The 15,184-nt window shown below is 41.3% G+C and overlaps 1 pseudogene; it reads right to left on the bottom strand.

The window, feature by feature from the left end:
* Positions 1-531: 531 nt before the first annotated feature.
* On the bottom strand, positions 532-650 carry LOC118604238 (annotated as a pseudogene).
* Positions 651-15,184: the final 14,534 nt, after the last annotated feature.

Here is a 15,184-nt window from a genome sequence, read left to right on the forward strand (position 1 = left end):
TATGAGTAGAGACTTCCCTTGATATTTCTTTGCTACTAACCTTTTTAAAATATTTTTTTATCAGTCTTTTTTCCCCTCCTATTAACATCCTCTCTTGCCAAGGTTTTCTCCACATTTGATACAAACCTTTCTTGTTTTAAGTTGTCCGTTGCCCAATATTTCATCCTCCACACAAAGTAAAAACAAATGGTCAAGACGGCCTTCTCAGAAACAAAAGCAAAAAATGGATTTTTCAGATAGTTCAAGGTGAGACCGGTTTAATATACCCATTTCACCTTTTCATAACTATTTCATTCTTCTTTCTTCTATGAACTCTATTACCTTCTTTGTTTTTTCTCTTATAACACTGATAATGCATATCTAATATGATAAGGTATTCACTTCACCTCTCTACTATTCAATGAGCATTCTGAAACCAGAAGTCATGTCTTTTAGTTTTTCCCATGGGATCAAACAGTTCCTGGCATGTAGTAGGTTCTGCATAGATGTTAAATGATTGGATACTATAAACAACTCAGTTTTTTTAAAAAATGCCTACAGCACCTGGTCTTCCTAGATGGTCTCCCATCCAAGTACTAACCATGCTCGATCCTGCTTAGTTTCTGAGATCAGACAAGATTGGGCACGTTCAGTGTGGCATGGCCATAGACTGTTTTGAATCAATAATTTTTTTATTATGATCTAAGGAGTTATAGACTTTACCAAAATTAACTGGTCAACTGGGCTTCATCGAAATAGAAACTTCTGCTTTCTGAAAGGCACTGTTAAGAGAATGAAAAAATAAACCACAGACTGAGAGAATATAAAGGTATCATATCTGAATATTCAAAGAATTAAAAAAAATTAATAATAATAAAATAACCCAATAAAAAGTGGGTAAAATATTTGAACAGATATTTTATGAAAAAAGCTACATAGATAAAAAAAATGTACATGAAAATGTGCTCATCTTCATTAGCATTAGGGAAATGAAGGTTAAAAATCACGAGATGATATCTTTTGCTATTAAAGTGGCTAAAATTGAAAGATTGATCATGCCAAATGTTGATGAGAATAGGAAGGAACTAGAACTCTTACACATGACTAGTGGCCATGTAAAATGGCACAGACACATTGGAAAAGTTTCTAAGTTTCTTAAAAAGTTAAATGTACACCTACCATATGACCTAGCCATTCAATCCTCTGCACTTACCCACAGGAAATGACAGCATATGTTCATACAAAGACTTGTAAAAAAATCTTCATAGCAGCATGATTTGCAGTAGCCAAAAACTGGAAACAGCTCAAATATCTATCAACAGATGAATGAACAAACTCTGTTTTACCCTTACAATGGAATACTACTCAGCAATAAAAAGGAATGGATATTTGATACACACTACGACATGAGCGAATCTTAGCATAATTATGCAGAGTGAAAGGAACCAGACAAAAAAGTGTACACTCTGTGACTCCATTCATAAAAATTTCAAAATAAATGAATGAATCCATAGTCAGAGAAGGCACATGACGGATTGCTTAGGAATGGGGTAGGAGGTTGGGAGGGTCTACAAAGGAGTGAAGGACACTTTGGAGGAATGACAATATACTAACGATCTTGACAGTTTTACAAGTGTAGATAGATAGATAGACAGTCAGATAGACAGACAAATAGATGATACAGATAGACAGATAGAGAGATGCTTTTGATTACCATCCCCCAGTTTTCCAATTGCTTTTGTTTTCCTCAAAACCTGCTATACTCTATCCACTTTTTTCCCCATTAAATAAAAATGGCATTCATGGAGCTAGATTCAAGGAGCAGAGTCGGCCTTTCGTGAAACTGGCCAAAGTGTTTCTTGACTGTGCTACAAAAATGTGTATGGAAGATGTGATATTGTCATATTGTATTACTGATGCATATTTCTCATGTTTTCCTCAAGCACCTTTCTTTGCTCACAATTAGGAATAGTAAAGTTGGAGGTGCCTACAGCCTGGGCTCATTTTGAGAATCTAGGAGATAGTAAAAAATAAATGAATGATTCTGCTAAACAGAGTTTGCTATGAAATCACAGCCTGGATACATGTAAACTACACAAAGCAAGGAGAATTCCCTCTACTGCTTATTAAGCCCCTTTCCAGTTCCAGGATGCAAAGGTGAATTCATTTGATCATAAATTTGATCATACAGTACAATTGAGATTTATCTTCCAGAAAGCAGGGAGTCGTTGAAGGTGTTTGAGCTCCAAGCTGGTGGAAAAATATTCTGAGAGTATGTGTAGGATGGTCTGCTTTCAGGATCTGAATGAAGAGGCAAAACTGGAGGCCAGGTTCCAGGACACCTCTCAGAGCCATGAAGCTTTACTAATTATATTTCAAGCATGACCCCCTTTATCAGCTCCCTGTCCCAAATTGGGAGTCTGCTGTAGTCTTTTCATGTCAAGGCTAAAAGTAGCACAAAATTACAGAGGCACACATAAAGGAGATCTGGAAGGGCATTTTTCTTTCCTTTTCTCCCAATCCCTGTAGTGCTGAAATGACATCCCTGGCAACAGGCCCAGATCTCAGGGAACGTGCATAGAGGAAGGTGCTATGAGTATCTGGCTAACACTCATAGGGGACCAGACCTAGCTGAGGCCTGGGCCCAGCATTTCAGGCCTCATTCATCCTTCATCACCTTATTGTCTAATTTATTTTGCTTTGGCTTTTTAATGTCTTGTAGACATGTAGACATCATCCCCTCTTCCTTACCCTCTCATGGTTTTCTCTTTCCAGCACTGGTTTCTGTGCTCCTTATATTAGAATAGTGCTCCTAGGAGGTTGATGGCTCTGCTTACAACAGTGCAGACCTGTGCAGGAGAGCACTGAGCTGGATTCCACACACTCTAGGATCAATCAGAGCAAATCAGAGGGGCACAGAAAGCAGCGTGTGGGCCAAGGCCTTTCTCTGTCCCTCCAGATGCTTATCTGATCATTCTTTCTTCCTCTGTTATTCTGGATTAATAGGGGATAGTTAATGATATACAGAAGTCATTTCCAACTAGGGATGATTTTGCCCCCAAGGAACATTTGGCTATATCTGGAGACATTTGGCACTCACCACTTAGAGACATTTTGATTCTCACAACTTAGAGTTTTCTACCTACTTGGAATCCAGTAGGTAGAGGCCAGGGATGATAGTAAACCTTAACAGTGCCCAAAACAAAGAATTATTTAGCCCAAAATGTGCCAAGGTTGACAACTCTGATACATGGTAAGGCCCTGTTAACCAGAAGGTGAGAAACAGCTATTATAAAGTCCATGTTTGTGACTCTAGAGAAGAGAGGAGATGTTTCTTCGTTAGCGGAGCCTCAGGCACATAATTATCATGAAAAAAAAAAAAAAAGATCAGAGTCCTGAGGATTTAGTAGAAGTGATTGCTGAGAGCAGAAAAGTGATGGTTATTTGTAAACATAACTGAGAAGGAATTAATTGTGACCAGTGTCTAAGGATGAGATGTCTTCTAGAAATATCTGATATGTGCACAGTGCTTAATAGTTTTTATAAAGTGCTTTCTTAAATCTTATAAAAAATACTGAAAGCACTTTTTAACAAAAATAGCAACATCAACAACAAAACCCACAGGCTTTGGCATATAAAAGTTTAGTTAAATTTAGCTGGAATATAACTCAGACAAATGAGATGCTACCATGTATACTTTGGAGATTTCTGAATTTTTAGATGACGGAAATGACTATGTAAAAATTATTTTGTTTACTTGAAAAACTTTTATTTATTTATTGCTTTCTTTAGCAGGTGACACAAGATCTTAATGAGAACATTAAATTATACATGCAAGCAAAAAAAAGACAAAAGACCTATGATTCTAATATTTTGAGATGAATGCTGTTAACATCTTAGTGAATAAATCCATATCTTTATTATAAATGATTATCACATTGTACATATTATATTGTGACTTTAAATATATGTGTATTATAAACATTTTTCTGCCTAAATATTCATGTATACAACATCAGTTTTCATGCCTAGATGGCTGTACTGTATTTTGTAATCATTTTTATTATAGTCAATGCTGTAGTGAACATCAGGCATTGTCTTTAGATAATGTGAATGTGAGAACTTCCCGAGGTTTAAAGAAAGCTTTTTCTGTCCTTTGAGAAAAATCCCCACCAAGTATGACTGCTTCCCGAGTTCTTCCTGCATTCTTTGTGCCCTGTCCTTGGATGAGAGTCTAGCTAGATGTGATGGTTTTTATCTGTCAACTTGGCTGGATCAGTGTGCCTAGATATGTGGTCAAACATTATTCTGGATGTTTCCATGTACATTTAAATCGGAAAACTTTCAGTAAAGCACATTGCCCTTCTAACGTGGGTAGGCCTTACCAAATCAGGTAAAGACCTGGATGGAACAAAAGATCTCTTCCATGCAGGAAGGAATTCACCAATGACTGCTTTTAGCCTTCATCTGCAAGATCGACTCTTCCTCGTTTTCCAACATACTGCCTTTGGATTTAAACTGCAACTCTTTCTTGAGTCTCCATGCCTCCCCCATCAGATTTTGAAATTGTCAATCCTCCACAATCATGAGACAATCCATTTTTGAAAAAATTATATATATATATACATATATATATAATTTAATTATATATAAATATATAATATATATTTTTAAATATATTAGCTATAGATAACTAAATATAATTATATACACATTCTGTTTCTCTAGAGAACCTCGACTACTGCACCAGGTCAAGGCCCCTTCTCTGGGTCTTAGCCCCCTTAATTGCATCTACAGGCTGAATCACAGCTAACTCTTAAAAGCAACAGATATGCAAGCTTGAGCACAGTCCCACTGTCCTGGTGGTGGTACCAAAAGGAAGGCTCTTCTTTTGCAATACCTATAGTAGAATACTGGTGTCAACGCATAGTCATAGTGTGGGCCTACACTCACCCTTGCATAGGTAATCATACTGAGATTACACATTAATGCTTCTTACAGCACTTAGATCATTTTATTTCCCAGATGAATGGACAGCCTCAAGAGGATGCTATAGAGAGAGCTGGGGTGCCAATCCAGCATGTCCAACTCCTTGTTTAATAGACTTTCTGTCATACCACACTCAGTAATGCATTGCACAGAGGTTATTTCCTCCTGAAATAGAAAGGAGTCCAGGGCCAGAAACCCAACTGCATGAGGACTATGCAGAATGTAGAAGGGCCTGAGGACATTTGGCTCCAAGAAAAAAGTAAATGAGGACTGTAGTTGGTGGCTTCACTAACGAACTTACTATGGAAGAGGAATTTGGTTTATGTGTTACAGGAGGCAGAGCTGAGATTGGTAGATAGAAGCCACAGGGAGGCAGATTTCAAATCATTGTAAGCTGTTTAGGACAGATAATGAGCTGCCTTTGACTAGGGGAATATAAGAAAGACAATTGTCAAAAAAAAAAAAAAATCAGCCTGTATTGGAAAAGATGATCTCTCATATCTCTTTCCAGTCCTAGATTCTGTGACATATAACCACACAAAGCCTAGGTGCATAAGAACCCACCCTCTGCCTGCCCAAGTTGGCTAAAGGATAATATAGCAGCCTCTTCAGAAGAAGCATGAAATCACTGATGACATGTTTCTAAGGGACGTGGCCTATTTCAGCTCAGGCAGTCACCCAGGTTCCTGGTTCCTTCAGCCCGCTGGGATACGGGGCACTCACCCAGGGCACTGCCAATGGTTTCTATAAACAAGGCTCTGCTTGGCTTGCAATCCAAATGATCTGTGCCTTGCAACGCATGAACCTCCAGGTGCTCAGGGTCTGTACATGTTACAGTGCTGCCATGCTTCAGCCAAGTGGCCAAGTAATTGATGACGAGGCCATGAATGTCAGGGACTGAATGGAGAAAACTCCCTGAAACTGGTTGCTTAACTCCCAGCCTAACTCCCTATCCCCAGCAGGGCCGAAGAGGAATCTTTTCTACTAGTTCAGTGACTGAGAGTCTCTGAGACAAACTGTGTACAGCTGACCTGAGAGAGCCTGGTCTGGTTCCCACTTTTCAGGCACTGGGGGCTCCTGAGAAATCATATAGTCACCTCTGCCTGCTGTAGGGCTGGTTTACAAATGCCTCCCTTTTCTCTACTTCCTGCTTCCTGGGAACACTAGGAGCAAGAGTGGTCAGAAGATTCCTTTCTTCCAAGTGCCTTGGGACACTTGGGAATTTGAAGCTTCAGGAGGATAGAGGCCTCGTGTAGAAATGGCATGTGTGAGAATGGGTTGAGCCATCTGAGGCCAGCTCAGGCTGCATCAATATTCTGTGGCTGCCAAAGGAGCTGCCACTGCTAGGGATTGGCAATGCCGGGAGTCATAGCCCTATACTGCTCAGCTCTCATCAGCTCACATCAGCAATTGTGTTTCCCTTTGGGCATGTGGAACAGGAGAAAGACAGCCAGTTCAGTTTGGTAAAGCTGCAGGAATGGCAGAGGGTTAGGCTGTCTAACAGGAGTGAGAGATGATAGAAAAGGGGCATGTTTGTCCCAAAGAAGCAAAGATTGGGTAGGATGCGAGAGCATTTTTCATACCTCTCAACATCTATTGGGAGGAAAAGAGAAGGGATTTATCCTGTGCATCCCTGAGGGCCAAGAGGAAACTAGAGGAGAGGGTTTGACTCATGATAAAGAAGTTTAGCAGTTACACATTTCTAATGTGACACAGATTGCTGCAGAAAAGAGTGAGTTTCCCGTTCCTGGAAGTATGTAAAATGTAGATAGAAAACAAGGTTACATGTCGAACTGATGATGCCAAGACTGAAGCCCATACAGAGATGAAGATCTGGATCATAAATATTTTCTAAGAGTCTGTATCAGATAGCTGTTGTTATAAAAATGCAAACTGACAATCAGAAAGTCTCAGCCACAGATAAAATAACAAAACAAAACACTAATTTAGCTCATGTGTCTGCAGGTTGTCTGGGAGCAGCTGATCCAGGCTGGGTTGGCTAGGAGTAGTTCTGTGTGATATGGTTCTCATTTGCCTCCTGGGACCAGTAAGCTACCTGAACTTAGTTTCACAATGATGGCAAAGGGGTCCAGGCCCAGGTGCCATCACTGTATCTCATTCTACTGCCCTAAGTGAGTCACATGCCTGAATCCAAAGTGATGAGGAAATCCTGCCCATATGTAGGGAGGAGTGAAGAATTGGGGCCAACAGTGCAGTCGATTACATTAGTCATAATGTCAGCTGTGGTGGACACACACAAAGTTGGTATGCAGACACTGAGTGAATAAATGAGATGCTCCCTAGAAAACAGAATTTTTCCAAAAGCAGGTTTGCAAGGAAATCAGTGATCTCTGCAGAACGCAAAAAAATATTGGATGTGCAAAGCTTTGTGGGCACATTGCTAGGCCATTAGCTTTATGCTGTACTGAAAGACCTATAACCTACAGCAGAAAGGAGGCGTAGTCATCATACAGCCCAAATATCTCACTTTACAGACCAGAAATCCATAACCTAGGAATGGGAAGTGGGTTGCCCAAGTTCATCTAGCTCAAATCTAGACCTCAGTCTAATGTTCCTTCTGTTTCCCTGCACTACCAGGGTTTGGCTGGGCTTGCTATACATCTGGAGTGAAGCGCAGGGGACAAATGTGAATACAAGTCAAATGTACAAAGCAGATTAGAACCACCACCTACGATTGTTGTGAAAATCCAATTAGATTACAATTTCGCAATGCTTGGCATGTAGTAGGTAGGTAATAGCCAATGAATAGTACCAGTAGTAATCAATAAAGTACACTGAGTACTCAGAGGTAGGAAAGGAGACTTGCTAGGATAACTAGGAATGAAGATTGGTTTTAGAAAGGCTTTTGCCAGTAGCTAGGACAGTGGAACATGGTTTAAAGATGGCCTGGAGGGGCACATAGCTTTTTCTGCCCTCTTTCAGTCTGGCTCTAGTTGGGTGCACTGGCCAGAAACAATGCAGTCCTAGGAAAAAAGATTCTGCCCAAATGCAAGGACTATAAAGCTGAGTGTGGCAAGGCAATGTGGCTGAGCAAGCCGACAGCAAAGTAGGCCCTCTCTGCAGTACCACTCACATTGCTACCTCCCTAGACAGGACCTTCCCAGCAGTTCCCTAGCATATCTCATGTCTTTGGAATTATGTGATTTTTTAGACACGTGAACGATGCTCTAGAGACCCACACAGTCTGATCAGGCAGTGAAAACTTACAGCAACAAAGTCATACTGATGGCTACTGGGCTGTGGGGACACAGGAAGTGGGCCCATTGATTGTTTCACTATTTCATAACTTCTGTCAAGGCAGGGACTGTGTCTTTCCTGAGCACTTAGAAGAGTGCCTGGCATACAGAAGGTGCTAAATAAGGGTCAAGTGAATGAACACTAGCACCAGATTAATCTGAGAGGTTTTTAAAGTCTGACCAAAGGGGATGAAATGTGAAATAGGCTGTGAAAGATGGGCGGGATTGGAATCCATGATGGCTGGTTACTCTGAATTGGAATTTCCTTCTTTGAATCCAATTCTTCTTCATGTTCTGCATTTACCTGAAGCAGTCGGCTTGATAGAACAGAAGAATGACCAGAAGGCAACACCTTGCAGAGCTGGAGCAATGTCCTCTATGATGCCGTATGTGCTTTAAATCAGCATCAAGTACGTGGTGCTGTTTCTCTCATTGCCAGGTTATGTGGGTCCAGGAACCAAGGAGTGGATCTGAGAGTGGCACTGCTCACTATTACCCCTAGTGATTTTCTAGCAAATTTTTACTCCTTGGCCCCATGCATACTCTGTTGGCTTAGAAATCTTTGTTTCAAATAGAGAAATACTTCCACCAGGAGAAAAAACAATGATTCCATTGAACTAAAAGTGAAGACTGTCATCGTCACCACCTTGGGCTCCTCCTGCCTCTGAATCACCAGGCAAATGAGAAGTTATTGTGCTGGCTGGGGCGATTAATTCTGACTACCAAGGGAAATTGAGTTGCTACTACACAATAGAGGTTAAGAAAAGTATGTCCAGAATACAGGGAGGTCCCTGAGTGTCTCTTGGTATTACCACACCCTGTGATCAAAGTTAATGGGGAACTATAAGAATCCAATTCAGACAGAACTGCTGATGGCCTAGACCCTTCAGGAATGAAGACTTGAGTTACCCCATTAGGCAAGAACCACAGCCACCTGAGATACTGGCTGAGGGTAAAGGGAAAGTGGACCAGTAATCGAAAAAGTTAGTTATAAATACCGGCTATGACCATGTGACCAGTTGCAAAAATGAGAACTGTAATTGTTATGAATATTTATTTCTTATTTTGTTATAAAATATGTATGTCAAATGTTTTTTTCTCTTAACTTCTTGTTATCTAATATAAGATGTATTGATAATGAAGTTTATATCACAGTATTTAAGGAACAAGATATCAAAAGAATATCAAATACACTGCATCCTCTTCTGGATCAAAGTCAGTGTATTTTTGGTTGTAAGCATGACAGTTGTGTCATATTAGGTGTCATTATGGCTCTTTTATTATCATACTTGGAGATTAAGCATGGCTTCAAGAGATATATATGGGTGCCAAGTTGACAAGGGGTAGAATGTGGTGGTCAGTTTTGTTTGTTAACTTGGTTAGGTTCAGTCCTTAATTACTCAATCAAACATGAAGTGTTGCTGTAAAGGTATTTTATTGATGTGATTAAAGTCTATAATCAGTTGACTTTAATTAAGGAAGATTACCTGAAATAGTCTGGGTAGGCCTGATCCAATTGGTTGAAAGGCTTTAAGAACAAAGCTGAGGGTTTCTAGAAAAGACATTCTATCTGTGGACCACGGCTTCAGCCTGAGTCTTGTAGCCTGCCCTTCCTGACAACCTGTCCTACAGATTTTAGATTTGCCTAGCCAACCCTCACAATTCTGTAAGCCAGTGCCTTGCAATATAGCACTTACTATATGTATCTCCTACTTACTGTGTATCACTTACTTTGTTTCTCTGGTTGGACCCTGGTTGATACAGAATATGTGAAGATCAAACCAGTGGAAGGGGCTAGGGAGAAGGACATGACATAGTAGGGGGTGAGTTATAGAGAATGACAAATGCAAATAAAAGGCACTCAGTCTAATTAGGCCAAGACAGTGGTAATGATTGGATTAAGTAGGATGATGTTTTAGGGCTGAAATGCTAGGCTAAAGAATTAGAGCTCAATTATATAAGTGATGGAAGCTATCAAAGGCTTCCATGTTGGATACAGACTGATAAAAATCTAGACCTCAAAAACATTTGTCTGGTTATCTGACCAGAATGGGCCAGAACTTGGAGAAATTGAAAGCAGGAAGTTGCCCTTTCATTGGTTCTGTTCCAGAAGGAGAGCTAAGTGTCCCATGCAGGAGTTTAACTGAGGACCATTAATTTAACAAGATCCAACTTTGTGTGTCTCTAATGAAGCGGGGTAGAGGCAATGATGTAGGAATGATGGCAGTATATTGACTCAAGAATAGATATAGGAAGAGATGGGGGGAAATTGAAACTTAACATGGTAGACTAGATCATAATTCTGAATTCTCAAAAGCCTCCCTGTATTAGAATTGTCCATCCATGTTCTTTGCCAAGAGACTTTTTGCAATTCTTCCTATTACAGATGCAATATATTTCCCTGAACCTTTGATGTTGGGGTGACTTTCTTTGGCCAATGTAATGTCACTGGAAATGATAATATGTTAGTTCTGAGCCAAGGCATCATGTTTCTACTTACACTCTTGAGCTTCTGTGATTCACTATTAGAAGAGCTTTCCAAAGGTGGCTGCCAGCCTCTCAGCCTGAAACTCAGATTGAATACACATGGAACTTCTCAGAACCCAGCACTCAGCATAGAGTCAAGTTCAGTCAACCCACACCCTGAAGGAGACTTGTCCATCCAAGTTCAGCCTGGATCAGCAATTCTCAGTTCATCTACAGACCTACAAACATGTGAACAAACATTTGCTTTTGTAAGCCCTTGAGTTGCGGGGTGGTTTGTTACACAGCATTGTTGGGTCAATAGCTGACTAATATAGTCTTTTTTTATATTAAGGAATACACCAACATGATGTATTCTCCTATAGCTCTGATAATTTCTATGGCTAAATATGTACCAACTGCAGGACTCAGATGAAGAATCTGAATTGTGGGCCAGAGATAGGGGTAAACTCTGCAAAGCTGCAAGGAAAAGAGAATTCTTTGAGTGACCTTTGGCTGGTAACTTTCCTTCCCTGGGAAATGTGGTAGTCACATTAAACACCACCTGGATGAACTCTCTGCGTTGGTTCTAATATCAAAATCTGTAGTGTATTGAGTGGCTGCACTAGGTAGTGTGGTTTTCATAATCATAATCCTTTTCAACAGCAGATAAAAACGTTTGGCCTCACTTCAAATTCTCAAAACATTGGTAATGGTTGCTTAAAGCCAACTTGAGAAAGAGACAGGCTGCATCCAAGCTCAGCAAGAATGAGTTCCATGGTTGACCTCCTGGGAAGTTAGGAAGTGGTGGAAGGATTTGCCACTCCTGAGGTAAGTGCTCCCCACTGGGAAAGGCATATGTAGTGGTGTGTGACAGTGAAGTTCACGGGCTACCTGTTCAACTAGTAGGCCTGTGGAGCCAAAGCAGATGCTACTGGGTGCTCCTGGCACTGAGAGCTTTCTGCCCAGGATCAGCATGCCTGGTACACAGAAGCAGATCCTCTGAGATTTTGAAATAATCAAATAAGCAATAAGAATATGGCTCCCTTGGGCTTCTTGGAAGGCATATGGAAAGCAGGCTGTGTGCATTGCTAACTTTAGGTTCCTTATGGCTACCCAAGGAAGCCCCTGTGACACTACTAACCACTATGCTTTCCTGAATCCTGCAGTGGTGATGGTGCCTGGGTGTCCACACACTGTCCTCTGAAGGAGCTCAGAAGTAGCACAGCTCTAACTTGTGACTCAGCTCCATCCACAGCTCCTTGAGCAGTCTTGGGAAAATTGTTGTGTTTCCCTCAGTCTCAGGTTCCTTATTTCTAAGTTGTGATCATGCAGCAGAGGTAAGAACCAGGAGACTGGACTTGGGCTCCAAAGTCCCTTGAAGCTTCTAGATGCTCATTTTTTATAGAAATGGAGTTCAGATAGGAGACATTTTAGAACAGGAAATTGAAGAGTTTGAGTCTAGAGTTTTTACACTAAATGGCAGAAAAACTAAGCCAAAGCGGCTTAAGGAGAAAAAACATTTTGGCTCATATAACTGACAAAGGATAGGATTGGTTGCAGGCTTGGCTGGATCCAGGGTTCTAACACCACCATCTAATACTAACACATCTCACACTCCCTCCATATCTTGACTGTTTTCCTCTGTAACGTCTCCACTCCCAGTCAGGATTCCTCCACACGGTGGTGGTGGGCAGCTCCAGAATTCCTCATCTTCTGAAAACAAAACCCAGCAGAGAGAGAGATTTGTTTCTCCCTTTTATCTAGCAAAAGTTCCATGATTGTATCTCATTGGACAGCTCAAGTTCTATGTCCATCTAAGAATCAGTCACTATGACCACATGTAAGGCCCTAGCCCTAAGCCCGGGTTGACCCTGCTTCTAGATATCTGGACAGGGAATGGGAAAAGGTTATGAAAAGGGAGAATGGATACTGGAAAGACAAAAACAACAGATATGCATGCCGTGGAACAAGGTCTCTGTGTGTATTAGCTGACAGCTGATCCAGCCAGGAGACATTCCTGAGGCTAGGAAAACCAACAAAGAAAAAAACATCCAGTCACTCATTAGCTGATGCAAAAACACCAGCCAACATGTATGTGAGTGTCTCACATGTGCTCTGAACCATGCTAGGTATCTATTAGAATTTTTTTTAAGTGGCATATTATGAGACCCCAGTCATTAGAGACATGCAATGTAGTTGGGGAGACAAAGATTAGCACAAAACAGTAAATGAGGTAGACTGATTGAGGTCTAAAGTATTTGATTCACACCAGTGCTCTGGAAAGTGAGGAAGTGAGAGTGTCCCTGTGACCTGAACAGTGAGGACAAGGGCTGCGATGGGGAGACTGGGTTTGATGAGTGCCAAGAGAAAGGTGGGAATTCTAGGTATGGGGTGGATGCTGAGGTGTTAGGATGATTCAGAGCCCCATGGATACAGAATGGAGCAGGCTCAGCAGACAGGAAAAGGCAGAGAATCCAGAGTAGAGCAAGTGTCTGAAGGATCCCAACACCAAATATAGGATTAGATTTACTCTGGTGGCAGTAGGGAGCCATGGCAGGCTTTAGAGCAGGGGCAGAGCAGGACACTGTGCTCTTACCACCAGCTCCCCAAGTCATTCTGGCAAAGTACCATTCGCATCCCCAAGGACTCGAGTGCCCCCATTAAAACTGCACATTATTGTCAAATAAAAAGGAAAACTATAGCACTCTCTGTATTGCATAATCCCAATGTGGTGAAAAATATATATACAGGCTCTATGCTGCCAACCACCACCTAGTGTGTCCTTGTATTTACTGAGCTCTCCCAGAACATGCTACAGAGTACTCTTGGCTAATTAGTTCTCACACTATGATGTGGGTATCATTTTCCTCTTTTCACAGTTCGAGAAGTAAGTTTAACAGGGAGGGAGCGAGTGGCAGAGGCGGGTGTGATGCCGGGCGTGTCTAAGTCCACATTAGCCCCTGTGTTGAAACGTTAACTGTGCTTATGACTCTGGGCAGATTACAAGGGATTTTCATTTTTCTTTTTATACTTTCTATAGTTTGCAAATTGTCTATGGTGAATATATGCTACTTTTGTTAGTACAAAACAAACATACAGTTTTAAAAATCCTCCAGTCTCCATGCTGGGGACCTCAGCTCTCCAGAGAAATTACTACCCAAACTACTATTTAATTTCCCCAGCACCTCAGGGGTAATGAAAGCTGTTCACAAACCCACAGAGAGAGGTTTTACTCCCCAACTTGCAGTCCTTAGTATTGTCACAGTACCCATTTCATTTTTTGCCCTTTCCTTTCATTTTAATATTAATTTTAATTACATAAATGATATCAGGATAACTGATCCTAACAGGAAATTAAACTATTACAGATAAGACTAAAATATCATTTGACTACCACTCCTCCTATCCATGGACCACCAGAGAGAGGTCGATGACTATAGTTATTGGTTGAGGCGCGTCCTGCTAGACTTTTCCCTGTGTATTTATATATGTAAAATGTGTCCAGAAAAAATATGGTATTAATTGTATGTGTGTTTTAACATAATTACATTCCATTTTGTGTACTTTTCTGCAACTTGCTTTTTTCAGTCATAAGGATACCACGACCTGTCTCGTGGAATCATGAAGAACCAGAAATGTCATCACACAATGCATGCAGGTGGTTCCCTGGAAGGAGAGGGCATTCCACCAAAGACTCTCTTGCCATGCCTGAACTTCTGCTCTGCCTCTGGAGGGTGAAATAGTGCCTGCAGAGGGTCAGCAGATGGTATGCACCCAGCAGGTAGCAGTGATTATTACTGGCCACCGTCAGTGAAGTGACGTATTTAGTGCCTCAAGAAAAGTGTCTGTCATTCCACCTTCATGAAAACCACAGCACCATTATTTTTCCTCACTGACTAGGGGCTCAACATCAGGGATCTGGCCTAGCAATAGAAATGGAGCTGAACAGACCACTCTTCACTATCCGCTTCATCCAATTCAGGAGGTGGAGGGGTGGAGGGGACTGCCAGCAGAAATTGGCCTTTCTGAAATAACTATATGTACATGGGAAAGAGTCCACAACAGAGACAACAATAAACTAATAGAGATGAAGATGGAACCACATTGATTTGTTTTTAACTGCATAAGCATGAGAGTCTTATGTGAATCGGAGAATTGGGTTAGGGGCTCTACAGGGACAGACAGTGGACTCCTCATGGACCCTGGTGAGTGGAAACTCCAACTTGACTAATCTGATATAGAAAAAATACAGATGCTTTGTTTTGTGTTCTTGATGTCATGGTCACATTGACAACTCCTTTTCATATCTCTGAGAAAGAGTCTGGAAAACCTGTGGGTTAACCATGAGCAGAGGAAGGCCTGGGGCTGCTTCCCAGGCTGAGGCACTCCTCCAGGTTGAAGGGGGTCCCCACTCCGAGGTGCTGCCCTACACTTCCACTACGCCAAGAATGAGTATCCCCTTAGAGTTTATACCCTCGGGCCTTCCCTGCTTC

The sequence above is a fragment of the Rousettus aegyptiacus genome, unplaced genomic scaffold, assembly GCF_014176215.1.
Source record: "Rousettus aegyptiacus isolate mRouAeg1 unplaced genomic scaffold, mRouAeg1.p scaffold_m13_p_6, whole genome shotgun sequence".
Taxonomy (NCBI): domain Eukaryota; kingdom Metazoa; phylum Chordata; class Mammalia; order Chiroptera; family Pteropodidae; genus Rousettus; species Rousettus aegyptiacus.